Source organism: Sinohyriopsis cumingii, chromosome 3 (assembly GCF_028554795.1).
Source record: "Sinohyriopsis cumingii isolate HCF-2022 chromosome 3, ASM2855479v2, whole genome shotgun sequence".
Classification (NCBI taxonomy): Eukaryota; Metazoa; Mollusca; class Bivalvia; order Unionida; family Unionidae; genus Sinohyriopsis; species Sinohyriopsis cumingii.
The window spans coordinates 147,187,335-147,204,120 of record NC_142963.1 but is presented as its reverse complement, the minus strand read 5'-3'; the positions used below and the strand labels follow the sequence as shown (position 1 = coordinate 147,204,120).

Below are 16,786 nucleotides of genomic sequence, written 5' to 3'. Positions count from 1 at the left end.
ACTTATACTCATACATACATACATACATACATACTCAATCACTCTAACTGGCTAATGTTTAACACAGACGTAACATTAAAGATAACTGATTATTAGTACCGTCGTTGTCATCAGTGCAGTTGTGCAACATTTTAGCATGCCCTCGCAATCTTTTGCATTGTAATGTAATACAAAACTAGTTGTATATAAACGATCTTATGTTTGTGCTAATTTCAAGTGAAATTTATTAATCGAATCTGTAATTTCTTTTCTTTTGTCTTGGAGAGCAAATGATTGATATTATTCAGTGAGTTTCATACATTTCATTGAACTGAACTCATATATAACATTCTGCTTATCGCATGACGCAAAATATTTTTTTATTATTACCAAGTCACAAAATTGTGTTATGAAATGGCTTCGGATGCATTCTATCGCTACAATTTTATTTATATGTGTATTATCGGACATCTTGTGTGGACTCGCTTGCGCGAAGCTCTTTTGCCATGTAGGAAAACAACTCATCCATTCAAGATATTAGATAATACACTAACAATGATCCAGTCGGAACATGCCCGTACCATTACTGTCACTCTTTGGAAGAGAACGTCCAAAATACAGTAGCCGTCATTGCAAATACATCTGTGTATTGTTTACCGGATGACATCATGTGAACCTGATACGTCATGGAAATGTTCCTTACGGGAGACTCGATCTGAAATGACATATTGTACATTCCTGGATTTCTCTTTTCAAACATGAACTCTCAAGTTAACGTTCCTTTCATGAGAATTTTCAGATAATTCCATAAGGGTTCCATAGTGCTCCAGGCATAGTTCTATTTTTCCATGATGTGGTAATTTGTAGCTGAGTTCTGTGTTAATATACTTGATATAATTTCCCCATTTGACAACTAATTATTCACAGGTGTAGAACCTTAAAAAGAATGTTTCTTCAACGTTTAATTGTTAAACAGTTTTGTATATAGTCATAAATATCTTAAACAAGACGACGCCAAATCTCATTACCTTTTTTTAAAATACATGCGTTTTGGTAATTGGTGCTATCAAAGCAGTGCACAAATTCCACTGCCAAAACAAGGGACTTAACTATTGTAGATGGAATAAACAGTAAAAAGATGTTGTAAAGAAAAATGTTATGGAAACTAAAAGAAAAATAATGATGGTGACCCTACCATATAGTTCCTGCTCCGTCCGTAGATTGTTCAGTATCGAAAGGCCAGCGGATTTTCCAATATAAATTATCAATTCATAATGCTTCTCCCATTGATTCCACGTGCTATTTAAAGACTTTGTTAAAGAGGATACATGCAAATTTTAAAACTTCTAAGTCTTAATAATATATCTCCAGTGTGTGTGTGTGTGTGTGTTTTTAAAACATTTAGTTACAAGTGTTACCTTGTTGTTTATACTAAGATTGTCAAAGCATACTGTACACAGATCTTGCTTGTAACTTTGACATCGTATGGCATGGCGGTTTATTCTATATGTTGTTGTTTATACTAATGATTGTCAAAGCATACTGTACACAGATATTGCTTGTAGCTTTGACACCGTATGGCATGGCGGTTTATTCTATATGTTGTTGTTTATACTAATGATTGTCAAAGCATACTGTACGCAGATATTGCTTGTACTTTTGACACCGTATAACATGACGGTTTATTCTATATGATGTTTCAAATGAGTATCAATCACAGAATATGGAATTATTATTTACTTCATGGACACATATATAAAGTACAATTAGCCTTTCGAAAATAATTTGTCACACACACACCGAAATAGAAGTTTAGAATTTAGACACAATTCTTAGAAGATTAATGTCATTACCCTTAGAAACATTCTTCTCATTGCAGAAGAAAAAATACGAGAAGTACGTGTAGAGTGTGTTAACCCAGCAGTTGTATGTGCCTTCCTATCAATGTTTTTCTCTCTCACACATACAGGCACACAAACAAAAACAAGTTCAGTTAAGATCTAAAATGGCCACACAAAGTGTCCATGGCATTTGACATAGCGAACTGACCGCGTCATAAGTCAGATTTATCAGACAAAAATACGACTTGTCAGTGTACATTTTTACATTGATTTTTCAAACTTAAATTTAACATTAAATTACTGATTTTAATTATATTCAAAATAAAAGATTTACATGCAGGGATCACAAACTAGAATGTCTGGACTCGTGTACTGTCATCGACTGACATTGTGTGTGACACTGTGGATATGTGTTACATAATAGAGGAATCTATACGAAACTTTGTTACATTGCACGCTATATTACATTGTATGATATATTATTTTGTATGATATATTTCAATGTATGATATATTACATTGCATGCCTTATTACATTGTATGATATATTATATTGCATGCTATATTACATTATATAATATATTACATCACATGCTATATATTACATTGCATGCTATATTACATTGTATGATATATTACATTGCATGCTGTATATTACATTGCATGCTATATTACATTATATGATATATTACATCACATGCTATATATTACGATGCATGCTGTATTACATTATATGATATATTACAGTGCATGCTATATATTACATTGCATTCTATGTTACATTGTATGCTGTATTACATTGTATGCTCTATCGCGTTGCAAAATTATATATCTTTATCTAATCTCTAGTATTGTCTGTTTTCTACATACTCAGCCCACCTTCCAATAAAATAAAAGAGAACAGTGTTTCTTTCAAACAATTAGACTATTTTAGTAATAGTTAAACGGTATCTCTGCTAAGTTTAAGATCGGAATTCATCTGTATACAGACTAGTGGTCGAACCCATTACTAATCGAATCTGGCCTGTGTACCAACAACTGCGGAGACCCAGTACAAATCGAATTTCATCGTTATACAGACAAGTGGGCAAGTCCATTACTGATGGACTCTGGCTTGTATACGGACAACTGCGCAGATCCAGTACAAATCGAAATTATTCTTCATTCTTCTTTTTCCATTTAACATATTAGCTTTGTGAAAACACATGATAAAGGAAATGTTCCTTATAATGTCCACGTATTGCTTCAGTTGAAATCAGTTTAAATCTTTTATAAATAAGAAACATATCGTTATATATTTAAGCATACCAAAACGCAATAGAACAAAATTAAATTCAAACTATATTGGGAAAAGCAAAGCAAATATACGATGCATAAAGCAAACAATTATTTAAATAGTTCACATTACATTAAATAGTAGGAAATAGACAACATGTGCAGTAAACGGTAACTACTTGCTGTCCGAGGCTTTAAGATGTATTACTTTCTCGTTATTAACTAATTAATTAATTAGTTAATTAATGATTCTCGTCCTAAACATATGAGTTCGATTCACTTGTTGATTTAACTGCGATGAGGTGTGTTGACAGATAAAAAAAATGTCAGGCGTTGTCCTACTCCGTTATATCTCACGGCCGATGAGGTATAGTCAGCTGAAGGGAGCTCAGTCGATATGTGCAATGTATTTCTGGTACAACGATTTGTGCAATGTATTTCTGGTGCAACGAATTGTGCAATGTATTTCTGGTAAAAAACACCCACCTCGAATCGCAACACTCAACGATCCGTCGACATTTCGAAATACCGAGCTACAAGTTTAATTGGCTGTTAAAAACATCAAGAAAACAATCCGATGCATAATTTCGCTCATTCGAAATTTTCGGATGATTTTCTTACGTAAATATAGCTGCCATAAATTGGCTATGTGTCTTTCTCTTGAAATGCGGAAAAACTCTATGCATAACAGGTAAGAATGTACCAAATACCCGATACATATGGCTGATGGCTCAATTCATTTTATGCGCGATTAAATAGACAGAAACGATGTGCAATAATAATAATAATAATAATAATAAATAAAATAAATATAATAATAATAATTACAGTGGAACATGGCTGAAAATAAGGAATCTAGGTGCATGAGATCTCCCTGGCACGTCGAGCCAATTTGACACATTGGTACGAGAACAACCCAGTAGAAGTATATGTACGAATGATAAGGTGTATCCTTGAAGCTACTATAATACATTGACGCTCGTAAACCACAACATAATTTCTTGGATGACAAATTAACAATAAATGTTTGGATGCAGCATTATTTCACTTTTTAATTTAGTTTTTATTTTGTTCTATCTACTGAATGACAGAAATTAAATTTTAAAAAGTTAAGGAGTTATAAATCGTTCCAAACAGAAAGTGAACCCACAACGTTCCAGACAGGAATTCAACCCATGACTTTCCGAACCCATGACGAGAGATAAAAGATCGATAGCCACTCTCATGTATCATCGCCCTAATTAACACGGGTACACACTGATCCCCAAAAAGATGGGACATGGTTAGCGGTAAGGACTCAAGGCGCACGAGAACCTCCACGTTATTCAAGCAAAGTCAGAATCAACTACTTGATGAAACCCAATGCATTTTATTTTGGGATTGTAGAGTCTATATGCGAAATTATAATTATAAATTGGACTTGTGTGATCCGTTTGACCCTGGATTTATATATCGATCAGAAATTTAAAACTGCACACATTATCGCGGCTAGGAAGTTTTGAACTTCTAAGTCTGTAAATAGACAAAGGCAAAGAGATAATGTGTCAATTGTATTGGAACTGAACAGAGCAAACAAGACTAGGTCAATATTCAAGAACCTGTTTCTTGCCAATGATAATACTTATATTGAATGAACTCACAATATATAATAAATAAAATATTATCAACGATCAGTTACCATCATCATAATGGGCACAACAAATACAGCTACATCATGAGCAACAACATATGCAACACACTCATACCAATTTTGTTCCATACAACTCCTCCTACATCTACTTCTTCCGTATTGTACTGTTAATACCGTTGCTACTATTAGTACTACTACTACTGCTGCCAACACCATCATCACAAGCCATGCTATATCGAAACTAATGCTTTTTCTTGCATACATACAAACTGAAAGACAGAGGCAAAGAGACGCAGATACATATAATTTATTAACTAATAAACATTTGTATAGACAGGCATTTTGCTTTAGAAAATCAGACAAACGTTTTTGTTATAAGAATATAAGAATATCTGCCCCTCCCGACACACACACACATACACACACACCCAACCCCCAAATTACTTGATAAAATGTCTTTGCACTAAGCTGTAGAAATAAAGAACTACCGTTAATAATATTCATTGATGACCAGAACTTATCCACAGTCAAAACAAACAAAATCTCATAGCTTTTAAGGAAAACATATATTCTTCCACACTCACACCCACTCCCACTCCCCATCCCTAAAGATACCCCCCCAAATAAACAGCCAAATTCTTAAAGAAATATAAGCTGTACATAAAAGTAAGGTAACAAACATATTTTTCTCCTACCGAATCTGGCTATAGTGATGATACGAGTCTTAATTACCATGGGTAGGACCTGCATGAAGAATACGGCACCCCCTCAGAGATTTTCTGCTGGAATATTTAGGTAGATCTATTACCACGAAGTATTCATGCTTCAAAAGTCATTGCTATTGGACAACACTCCCTTCCTCGTTCGTTTAAACATATTACATATGGGTAGGCAAACAAACACAATTAATAAATAATGACAAAGCAGAAACAAAGACAGGAAAAGACATAACCATTCCATGCTGTCACTACACATATACCGCTCGATGAATACTAAACGAGTTAGGCCGTCGTCAATGACGACAAGAATTCATTGTTGTGGTTGACTATAGCTATAACCCCTTTGATTATGACTATTTAATCATGAGTATTACCCATGACATAATGTATTCGGATCAAAATCTAGCAAACATGCAATCACAATATGCCAAGAATAAATTTTCAATGTAAAGTTAGTCTATTAACAGTCGACAATTTGTTTTTATCTTTTTATTTTTGTTCCATAAAGGTGGTATGAGAATTACATGATATTTCATATCACAACATATTACAGCACCTTGATCACTAATGAGTATACATGTGTAATACGTTTTACGACAGCTGAATGTATTAAAGCGTACTGGTACTTTCCTGGCTTTAAATGAGAAATTTCCAAAATTCCGCTATTTCATGCGTACTTTTCTTCTTTTAGCATGGTATATTTTTTTAAAATCTGACTACATTTAAGTTATAAAAATTTAACTAAGAGTTTTATGTATCATTTAAGAGAACTCAAATATTTCCTATGATCAACTGGTTACAGAGGCAGGAATAGCAACACTACATTTAAAACGTTTTCTAACTACGGCCTTAGAATCTTCTTTTCTTCAAAGTCATATATGGCATGACACCCATATGTATCTCAAATCTTATTTGAAAAAGTTCTCGTTACAATTGCAGGAATATTAATGCTTTTCTTTGGTCTACCTATAAACGTATGGCATTGCTTCCTTCGGTTTTGCTGCTCTACAAGTTTGGGACAGGCTACCAAAGGAGATAACGGCGTGCAAATTCCTTCACAGCGTGTTCCGTTAGTAGCTGCAGACATTGTAGACAGCTACCTGTGTGTGTCACCAAGGAATAAATGATTACATATTATTTATTGACATCAGATGACTGCCGTTTTCTGTTATATACGTTCGTTTTAATCATTCAGCTTTTGTAAATGAATTACTTCTACATCTTTTTTAATGTACTTAAATTAAATAGGTATGCATATTCCTTACTTCTACATCTTTTTTAATGTACTTAAATTAAATAGGTATGCATATTCCTTACGTCTACATATTTCTTTAATGTACTTAAATTAAATAGGCATGCATATTCCTTACTTCTACATCTTTTTTAATGTACTTAAATTAAATAGGTATGCATATTCCTTACATCTACATATTTCTTTAATGTACTTAAATTAAATAGGCATGCATATTCCTTACTTCTACTTCTTTTTTAATGTACTTAAATTAAATAGGCATGCATATTCCAAGCGAATAATAATTTTATGTGGGTCCCAGGAAAAGTTCAAATATTATGATGGCTAGATTCAATCCGTGTGCCATAACACGTGTGAAAAACTAAATTCTCTATAAGGACACTTGGTGTTGAGGACGTACCATTACACTTTTGGGTGATTATGATCAAAGCTATATTTATCAGTATAGACATGTCCTTGATGACAGCGTCTTTGTATTAAAAAAAAACAAAAAAAAAACACATGAACCGCAATATTTTCTGGATCTACATGTGTTTTCAATCCCGCACCAAAGAGTAAGGTGCTTATTGCAGTAAGTCTGAAAAAGGACAACATTTCGATGAATAAAACATTAGCTCTAGTTTTTCAGTTTCATCTAGGAGAAGCTTTAAAAATAATCTTCTTACTGAACTCTTATTTTAATTACCAACCAGTCCTGGCCAGTCCAATCCATATATACTTCTTATTATGTTCACTTATTTCTTGACTGGTCCCCTTCATTAAAACCGTGAAATCTCAGTTCGGCTGATCTTTTTGGCACCAGTAATGCCAAGCGTCATTCAGTACATGTCTTAAAGGAATAGTCTGGTTCCCAACCGATGAGCCAGTTGAAGGTTCGACAATGGCCCAACCTAGGAAACGTGCCATATCGCACCGGCTCGGTCAGCTAACATACAGTTTGTGTTTCTCGTGTTAGATATTAGATAACAGGTCTGCAAAGCAATGGCAAGGTAAGTTGTACAATTAACTGAAACTATTATAGATTTTTGAGTTCAAATACAACGCTATGTGAAAATAAGAGTTCAAAATATGTGTGTGTGTGTGTGTGTGTGTGTTCCCTTTTTCTCCATGGTTAAATTATATATAACTGTTTCTTGGGCTGTATCTTAATGTATCATCAAACGAGTTTTAATTCCTTCCACCCTTGCAAGCAGAATGCGTAAATCAAGTGGATTTCGTTTTTGATAGATAAGGTATATAAGTGAAATTATAATTAGAGGATCTCAAAATGGGTAATGATTTAATATTTAATTTCTGAAACGAGTTGAATAATGTTCATCTTTTGCGAGACTTTGTAAGAAAAGCTGGACATTATTCACCGAGTTTCAAAATTTTATCATTATCCATTTGGGACTCTTTTTACGACATTGTTTTTCAATGAAAACTATTTAGACAGAAAGAAGAACGAATTATTTCATTCACCCTAAAAGACATTGCACCTTTTATTGGTTGTGAGTACACATAGTCACAAAGAAATCTGAACTAGTATCAACTTTTAAAAGTAGATTTTCCTTGTCTTACAAACCATAAATTAAAGAACAAGCGTCCTCCTGAATAAACAGAACATTTTTACAGATACAGATCATTTCTTAACACAGACTGTCCAATGCGTGTCATGTCACATTGTTTGATGCAGTACCCGTTAGAGTGCAATGGACGATCCATATTTACCGCGTAACTATGCTTTGGTTGGATAAACGTATCTCTATTGGGAGACGGGTTTATGTCCATATTCTTTGATAAACGTTCTTCCGCTGCAGTTACAAGGGCAGGTCGTGCTGTCACTGAGAAGACATATTTTGCAATAGTTGATGCTACCATTTAATGTTCAGCTTATTAATGTGGCAATAAAAAATTTAAACGAAACGAAACTTTTAGTTAAATAATATTTTTTTTTATTTGGTACTAACAAATCTGAAATATTAAAAAGACTGTTACTGATGAGTACCACACTTACCAACTCTTATTTAGATTATCAAAAAATAAAGTAACAATATCTAATTTATTTTAATACAGAGTCCATACATGTGGAAGTACTACTGGGTAGTTTCCAAACAAACACACTCAATAAATAATGAGAAGAGAAATTGAAAATCGTTTTACCACTCCAATGTGTTTGAGGAAAGATACCATTTCACGCGATCCCATTGAGTTTGGAAATGAAGCGTATATGTATATGTCTTTAGTAGTGAAGATAAAAGTTATTTACCGCGGCAAAATATAGATATGTGTTAAGATTTGAAATATTTCAACCATATCTCATTAACTCCTAAAAATGAATTCTCAGTAAATTGTGACAAATTGACATTTGGAAAATGTGGCGAATGAATTCCAAAATTTGAACATTATCTGAGAACCAGCCGTATATTTCATTTTGATTTTGATGAACTGAGGAACGTCAATCATAATTAAGTGTGTTAAGGAAATTGAATAATAATGATAATAATAATAATGAGGACTTTGTATAGCGCATAATCTTTAGAAGCTCGAAGCGCTATGCAACATTAGACAACACCTATAACATAAAAAACATACATAATGAGACGATTACAAAAAACAAACACAATGGAATTAGAAAACGTAAAAAACATGCGGAAAATATTTAAGGTAGGATACATTATTGGGTCTTTAAATTTGTTCTTGCAGTCGAAATAAGTGAGTTTTAAGAGTACTCTTAAATGGGATGACTGTCTTTGTGTCTAAGTTCAATGGGCAATTCTAAGTTCAATGGGCAATTCATTCCACGTTGCTGGGCCCTGCTATGCAAAACAAGGTTGTCCATATGACTTTGTTTTCATAGTGGGAATAATGAGTATACAATTGTCAGAACAGGAGCGTAAGTATCTTGCTGGTGTGTACACATGGGTGAGGTCGGATAGGTATGTTGGGCTAGAGTCTGTCAGTGAAACGTAACACAGATAACAAATTTTTGGTTTGATTCTGGATCGAATGGATAGCCAGTGTAGGGTACAGAGCAGCGGGGAGGTGTGCTCTGATCATGGTACTCTAAGTATGATCCGAGCAGCTGTGTTTTGAACTTTTGAACTTTTTGAATTTTTTAAAGTAGATATTGAGATGAGCCAGACAGAATTGAGTTACAATAGTCCAGTCTTGAAAGTACTAATGAACACACAATGCGTCTCAGCTCAAGATATGCAACCTTGCATATGTTCATGACATGTTGGCGCAATGTGAGAGTACTGTCCAGAGTAACACCTAGGTTTCGTACTGACTGTGTGAATTTAATGTTGGTGTTGCTGATATTTATTGTTTGAAGTAAAGGATATAAATAAGAAAGTCTTTCTGTTGTGATCAAAATGGCCTCAGTTTTATCGTCATTCATCTGCAACTTGGTACATGTCATCCATGATTTCACATCAGAAATACACCTATCTACACCTTAGATGGTAGCATCAACTTCAGTTAGGTGGCTAGGTTTGTATATTTGGGTGTTGTCAGCGTACAATTGGTGAGACGCTGGATAATAATCTATGACACTTGAGAGTGGCTGAATGTATAGAATGAAGAGAACAGGTCCCAAAACAGACCCATGTGGAACACCACAACATAGATTAACTGGGCTAGACTGTATTCCATTTCAGACACAATTTGTGTCCTGTTGACCAAGTAGGACTTGAACCACAGAAAGGCTATATCATGAATGCTAAATACATGCTGGAGACTGTGAAGTAATATATCATGGTCTATTGTGTCAAATGCTGCAGACAAATCAAGGAGGGTGAGGACTGTAATCTTTCCGCTATCCAACGCAGAGAGAATGTCATTAACTACTTTTAGAAGATTAGTTTCAGTACTGTGGCAGGGGCGATATGCAGATTGTACATTGCTAAAAAGAATGATTTCAGATGAGATACAAGATGGGATAGAACAACCTTTTCTAAGATTTTTTACATGAATGGGAGATTAGAAACTGGGCGATAGCTCTTTAAATCGTTATGGTCTAGTGTTGGTTTCTTCAGCAGAGGCTTTACAATGGAAGTTTTGAAAAATGATAGGAATTCCCCGGATGAGAAAGAGGTATTAATAACATCAGTTAGGGAAGGCAATACTGGATCTAACCACTGACGCAGAAGTGATGTTGGAATTGGATCATGTTCACATGACTTTGGTGCACTCTTCATCAGGAATGTACGTAAGAAATACATAGAGACAGGTTCAAATGCTGCTAATCGTTGCTGCTGAGATTATGTATTCCAACTGTATGGTGACGACGAGTCAATTGAAATTGTGGTGTCAAGCTTATCTCTAATGGTTTGTACTTTGTCACGGAAGAAATTTGCAAACATGTCCGGAAGGTCGACTGGAGAGAAGGTAATTGGAAGTGGTGTACATTTGTTCCTTGACTTCAGCTTGTTAGTAATTTCGAAGAGCTCTTTGCAGCTGGAACTATCCATGATCTTAGTGTAGTGGGCTGATTTCGCTGCATGGTCTATATTTGTGACATTCTTCTTAGCGGATTGATACATTTGCTTATGAATAGTGAGTCTGGTGGAAAGCCAGAGCCTCTCAGCTTTACAGCAGTCTCTTTTTACAGCAGTCCCTTTTAGCAGTGCGAAGCTGGTCCCTAAGACTGCTATACAATGGAGAACACTTTTGAATTGATACTCTGTGCTTGGTAGATGGGGCATGTTTGTCGAGCAATGAACGCAGGCAGTTATCGAGTTGTTCTGCTATAGGAGATAGGCAAGTTGTTATGTTTGCTTGGATGTCATGCATTAGTTTGGTTCTATTTATCATACGGAGGTTTCTCTTAGTAGCAGATAAAGGTGGAGGGTTAGGGACTGATACGTCAAGATGGCATATAATGCTGAGGTGATACGATGCAAATTCGTCGGATGCCAGGGAGGACCGTAGAATGTTATCATCAGGTCTATGAAGAATCCAGTCTAAAATGTGACCATGTTTATGGGTTGGTCGGTTAACTGACTGTTTGAGGTTGAAAGCATTAATGGAATCTAGGAGTTTTGATGTGTTTGCGTTTCCGGGGCAGTCAAAGTGAAAGTTGAAATCTACAGGAATAATCAGGTTGCCACCTATCGAATTTCCCTACTCCAGGAGATTCGGAAACTGCTCCAAAACAGAAAATGTTTTACACAGGAGATATATGCTTAAATTTTCAGCGATAATTTGTCGACTTAACTGCAGAAACCATTATTTCCTTTATACCTGAAAATTAATTGATACATATTAATTATGAGAGTAGAGGGGCAATGGTAGCCTAGTGGCTGAACGTGAAATATGGTGATTTATGTTTAAGTTTAATTTGAAATTTTATTAACCCGAGAAACCCACGTTTGTCGTCCAATAACTTTTTCACACTTTACAAATTAGTGCAGTATGACCTTCACGCATATTGGCACAGATATTAACTGCTCGTGGTGTACGTTTACAATGACGTATCCCTATAAGAACAAACTCTTAAAATGTAGACATCACAGCGTAGGGTATTTTCGACAGGCGGAAATGATATGTTGGTCCATGGAGAGAGAGAGAGAGAGAGAGCATAGAATATAATGAATCATATAGCTACATTGTGACACACGTTCGCAAATCTCTGCTTTGGATGGTCGGTGTCTTATTAATAGTTGTAAGCATAATTAATAGTGGGGAAATATATAGATTCGATCTCTATTTTGGTCAATGTTATTGCCGTAAAGTTTTTTAGTATGGACAGAACGTGTCACATGCGTGGAGGGGAAGCCCATCTTCCAACTATCATAGGAAAAATATATTCTACATAGCAAATAACGAAGTGCATTTTAAAATTCTTTACTTTTGGACTCACGCTGACAGCGTCTGTTGATCCGTCAGAAAAATAAATCCACGGGGCATTCATACATGAAGAAACTATCCTCTATTGTACTGTAATGGGTACTGTATAGGAAGATCAGTTTAATCCAGCTGTATATGGGGAATACCCGTGTTACGATTTCGCAGATTCTGCGAATCACATGAAAGAACGCATGCGCATACGTTTAATTACCAGACAAAGACAAGACAAATATATATTGTGAAATGCAGACTGAGTGTATTTAGATGACTGTACATAATGTCATAATGTAAATCCAAAGTTTGTCGTATAGCTAGCACGATAAGCTTAATTTCGATTAGATGACAGGCTTGCAAACTTTGACCTTATGTGTATTAGCTTACGAAGAAAAGTGAGGACTTGATATATAATATTTAGTAAATAACCTAAAATATACATTACAGACTCTCGAGTCCGGAGAGGACTATTCAGGACCTATCTGACATCCGTCTAAGGACTCCAACATCCTAAAATGGCGAGACGGTCAGTCAAACTTACTCCAGACCTGATAAGGTCTCTGGAGGATAGTGATAGTGCCATGACTTTGACAGAACAATTTTCCATACCTGATGAAGGCTTGATGGACCTAGATGACATTAAAAATAGACTTATGCTCCATTATCAGAAGATTAAACATGGAAATATTAGGAATAAGGTAAGCAGTAATTTGAATCGAAATTCTCTCTTTATTCCCTGTCTTATATCCCACTAATAAGCAAATACGTGAAAATCCGATGACTGAGAGAGAAAAAAATATAACTTGTGGTTGATGAGAAATTTAAACTTGAACTTGCGTTATAGAAGCCTAGTACTTATAGCAACATAGTCATACAAGCTACTCCATAATGATTTTTTCCTTAAAAGAACATTCTTACAACACAAATCCCTTAAATGGTTGGTTCTCAAAAATGTATATTAAACAGATCATTTTCAAAAAACGAAATAACTGAAGCTCTCTCTCTCTCTCTCTCTCTCTCTCTGTACCTGGCTATGATGGCAAAACTGACATTCAGACCGACTAAGAAAGAGAGGAGGTGATTAAACTTAATCATATTGTCGGTAGCAAGGGTAAATCTTGCACAAAAAGGAATCAGAAGTGACTACAATGTTTGAATATATCTCCTGCTTGCTATTACGCTTCAAATAGTCGCAATCATGTTATTCACCGGTGATCAAATGATTTTCGATGCTGAGGACCCTAGCCATACACTGTTTGCCGAGCTATTACCTTCTTTATTCAAACCAAATCTCAGGCTTAAATCTTAAGGATCGGTTTTATTTATTGAATCATTATGAATGAGAAAAGGTAGAAACATTATCAGTGTAACAACTTCCAAAATGACTATACGTCAATGGCGGTAGAACTACATTTTCTAGATGACACACACGGCAGGTAACTCCATTCGTCAATACACATCTCGTTATCAATTCTGAGAAATAATGAATGGTTATAAAAAGCAGCATAAACAACAATTTTATATGACGTGAAGATGGCTCTCCCTCTCTCTCTCTCTCTCTCTCTCGATGATTTATGTGTACACATTTTCTATCGCCATTACTCATTCAGTTATTAATTCATTTATGCAACACTGTATTGTACATGGATGATGTATCGCGTTGCGACCGCTCCGGTGGCCTGGTCGTTAGAGCGTCCGCCTCGGTTGGGGATGGTCCTGGGTTCGAATCCCGACCGAATCATACCAAAGACTTATAAAAATAGTACTAACAGCTGCCTCGCTAGGTTATTGTTTGGACTGGTCGGCCTGGTGTTAGGATAATGAGGCTGGATGGGTCATGATGTTTCATGTCTGCGGCATGATGCCCCAGTGCTAGACATCACTATAAACTGCCATATTGCAGACATAGTAGTGATATGACTAAAAAAATGTTAAAGCTACAACCCGAATCACACACACACACACATGTATCGCATTGGCTATGTATTTGTTTGCATATGTCATAAAATTATGTTCTATTATGTTGTGTATAGATATTTAGTTCAGTGTAAAAGTGAATTATCTATTTTTACCTTTCATTTTAAAAATAGTCTGGCCAAAAGAACTACCCCTAGCTGTTTGGTGATTTAACTTTTAATGAATCAGTGCTAATACTGTGTGGAATTTAAAAACGTTTTGTCACAGTATTCAATAACTAATGAACAGAGATGACTGTCCCGTTCAATTTTTTTTCCATGTATATAGCAATTGTTTTCAAACATATTGTAATCTCGGACACCACTGTTGAATTATATGAGTTTGTCTAGAACAAATATTTCTCACATTTAGTTTCAGTGTCTTAAGTTCCTATCAGTCCTTAAGTCGCAAGTACATGAATGTCTTCTATAATCGTATATCTTTTCTCATTCTGTTATACATAACTTTAGATTGTCCAGACGATGCAAGAAGCAACAATAAAGGATAGAGACAAAAGAAGACAGCTCAAATCACTGATTATCCAAATATATGACGTGCTCAAAGGAGCTGGTTTGTTTGAAAGTGATATACCACAGGATAATCCCATCAAGACTCTGTCAATGCTCCTGAAGGAGGAAGGAACATCAGAAGACCTGGCGGCAGACATTGAAAGGAGGAAAAACTATTGGAAGAAAAAAATGCAAGCTGCAAGATATTAGTAGCAGGTGATTATGACTTTAATTGCAATAATATTAATTATTAATTACGTATCCATAAACCAATTATAATGCAGACTTCATTTTTTCCTTTTATCAAATTCACCAGAGCCCAGGTCTTTGATCCTGCAAACCTTAATGTTTCAGGAGATGAGCGAAAACATTTGTGTACCTACACAGTCAAGTTCATTTAATCACGTACTGTGAATTTACCTTTATTTGTAGGGTAAATATTTTTATAGATTTCGTGATTCCTTCAAGTCATTTTAAGTGCCAAACGGACAACCTACAGCCCTCCACATGGTTTTATCCGTTTATGTACATGGTAGGGTGTGTCTTTAAGAAACGCTTATTTGGCCGGCGCCCTGGAGAAAATTGCAAATGCGTACCCTAGACCATCAAAAATATATCAACAACAGCGAAATAGCATCATCTTCTAACAAGACCACCACATATATGACCCAAGACAAATAAATAAATTCACGGTATTTCGAATAGAATCTATACTAGTTGGGCTAATTATGTCAATCATACCATTATATTTGTAGCAGTATAACCATAATAAATTGTGTATACCCATAATAAATTTTGCAACATAAATCAATAGAATTTGTGTATATCCCTTTCAAATGTTGGCTTAACTATGCGAGATTGCACGAGGATGATAATTATCAGTTAAATTCCATCAATATTGTCTAGAATTAATAAAAGAATCATTAAACAATTGTTACATGCTCCAAGAGCTTCTTTTTTCCACACAGTATATAATATATTTTAGAAAAGCAAGCTACTTGCCTCGTTTCACTCATAATTGCTTTCAAGGTCAAACTCAACCGAAGTACAGCATAACAAAAGTAAGCATACAGCTCTGCAGAGAAATTAGCAACATGCATAAAGGTAATTTCAAAATAATGTTCTAAGTGTTTTGCTAACGTGAACTTTACTTTTCTATTTCATTTACAGGTGAAACAAAAGCAGGCAAATCGTCGTGTTTGAATCTCCTTTTTCAAGACCCCGTTCTTACAGAGAAGATTATTAGCTGTACTTCAGTTATCACCACAGTCCAAAATAAAGGAAGACGATATGCAAAAGTAATTCGCAATAATGATGAGACAATTGAGATAGACCCGCTGGATTTAGACAGGTTAAATGAAGTACTCTGCCACAGAGGAGATGGTCGTCAATTTCATGATATCAGAGAAGTGGAAGTCTGCATCAATTCGGATTTACTCGACGTAAGAACGATTTTTATCCGAAACTCCTTTTTTATCTCGATGTTAAGGAACACAAGCTAGTTGTTTGCGCATTTCTTACTGGCATGCTTCAACTTCTTACCATAGTTCTCCCAGGTAAACCTTGATAGAGTAGAGTAGAAACAAGCTGTTTTATGTTTTAATGATGCAAGTAAGTTATACAATGAAAGCCAACATAGCACAACGAATTTTATTATTATTATTATTATTATTATTATTATTATCAAGAGTAAAAGTGGCAATGTTTGTTGTGCAAATACAAATATGAAAAGTGATGGCATTATACTTGTATTAGTTAGAGAAAAGGTCATCTTTATCAAGAGATCTGACTTCCGGACAT

At 35.1% G+C, this 16,786-nt stretch overlaps 1 pseudogene across 1 annotated transcript in view; it reads left to right on the top strand.

Moving 5' to 3' along the window:
* Positions 1-12,822: 12,822 nt before the first annotated feature.
* LOC149804096 (uncharacterized) overlaps positions 12,823-16,786 on the top strand; it is a 9,384-nt pseudogene continuing 5,420 nt past the window's right edge. Inside the window, exons 1-3 of the transcript XR_016420297.1 lie at positions 12,823-13,219; positions 14,948-15,202; positions 16,157-16,428. The product of XR_016420297.1 is annotated as an uncharacterized LOC149804096 (transcript). The remainder of the gene's footprint in view (positions 13,220-14,947; positions 15,203-16,156; positions 16,429-16,786) is intronic.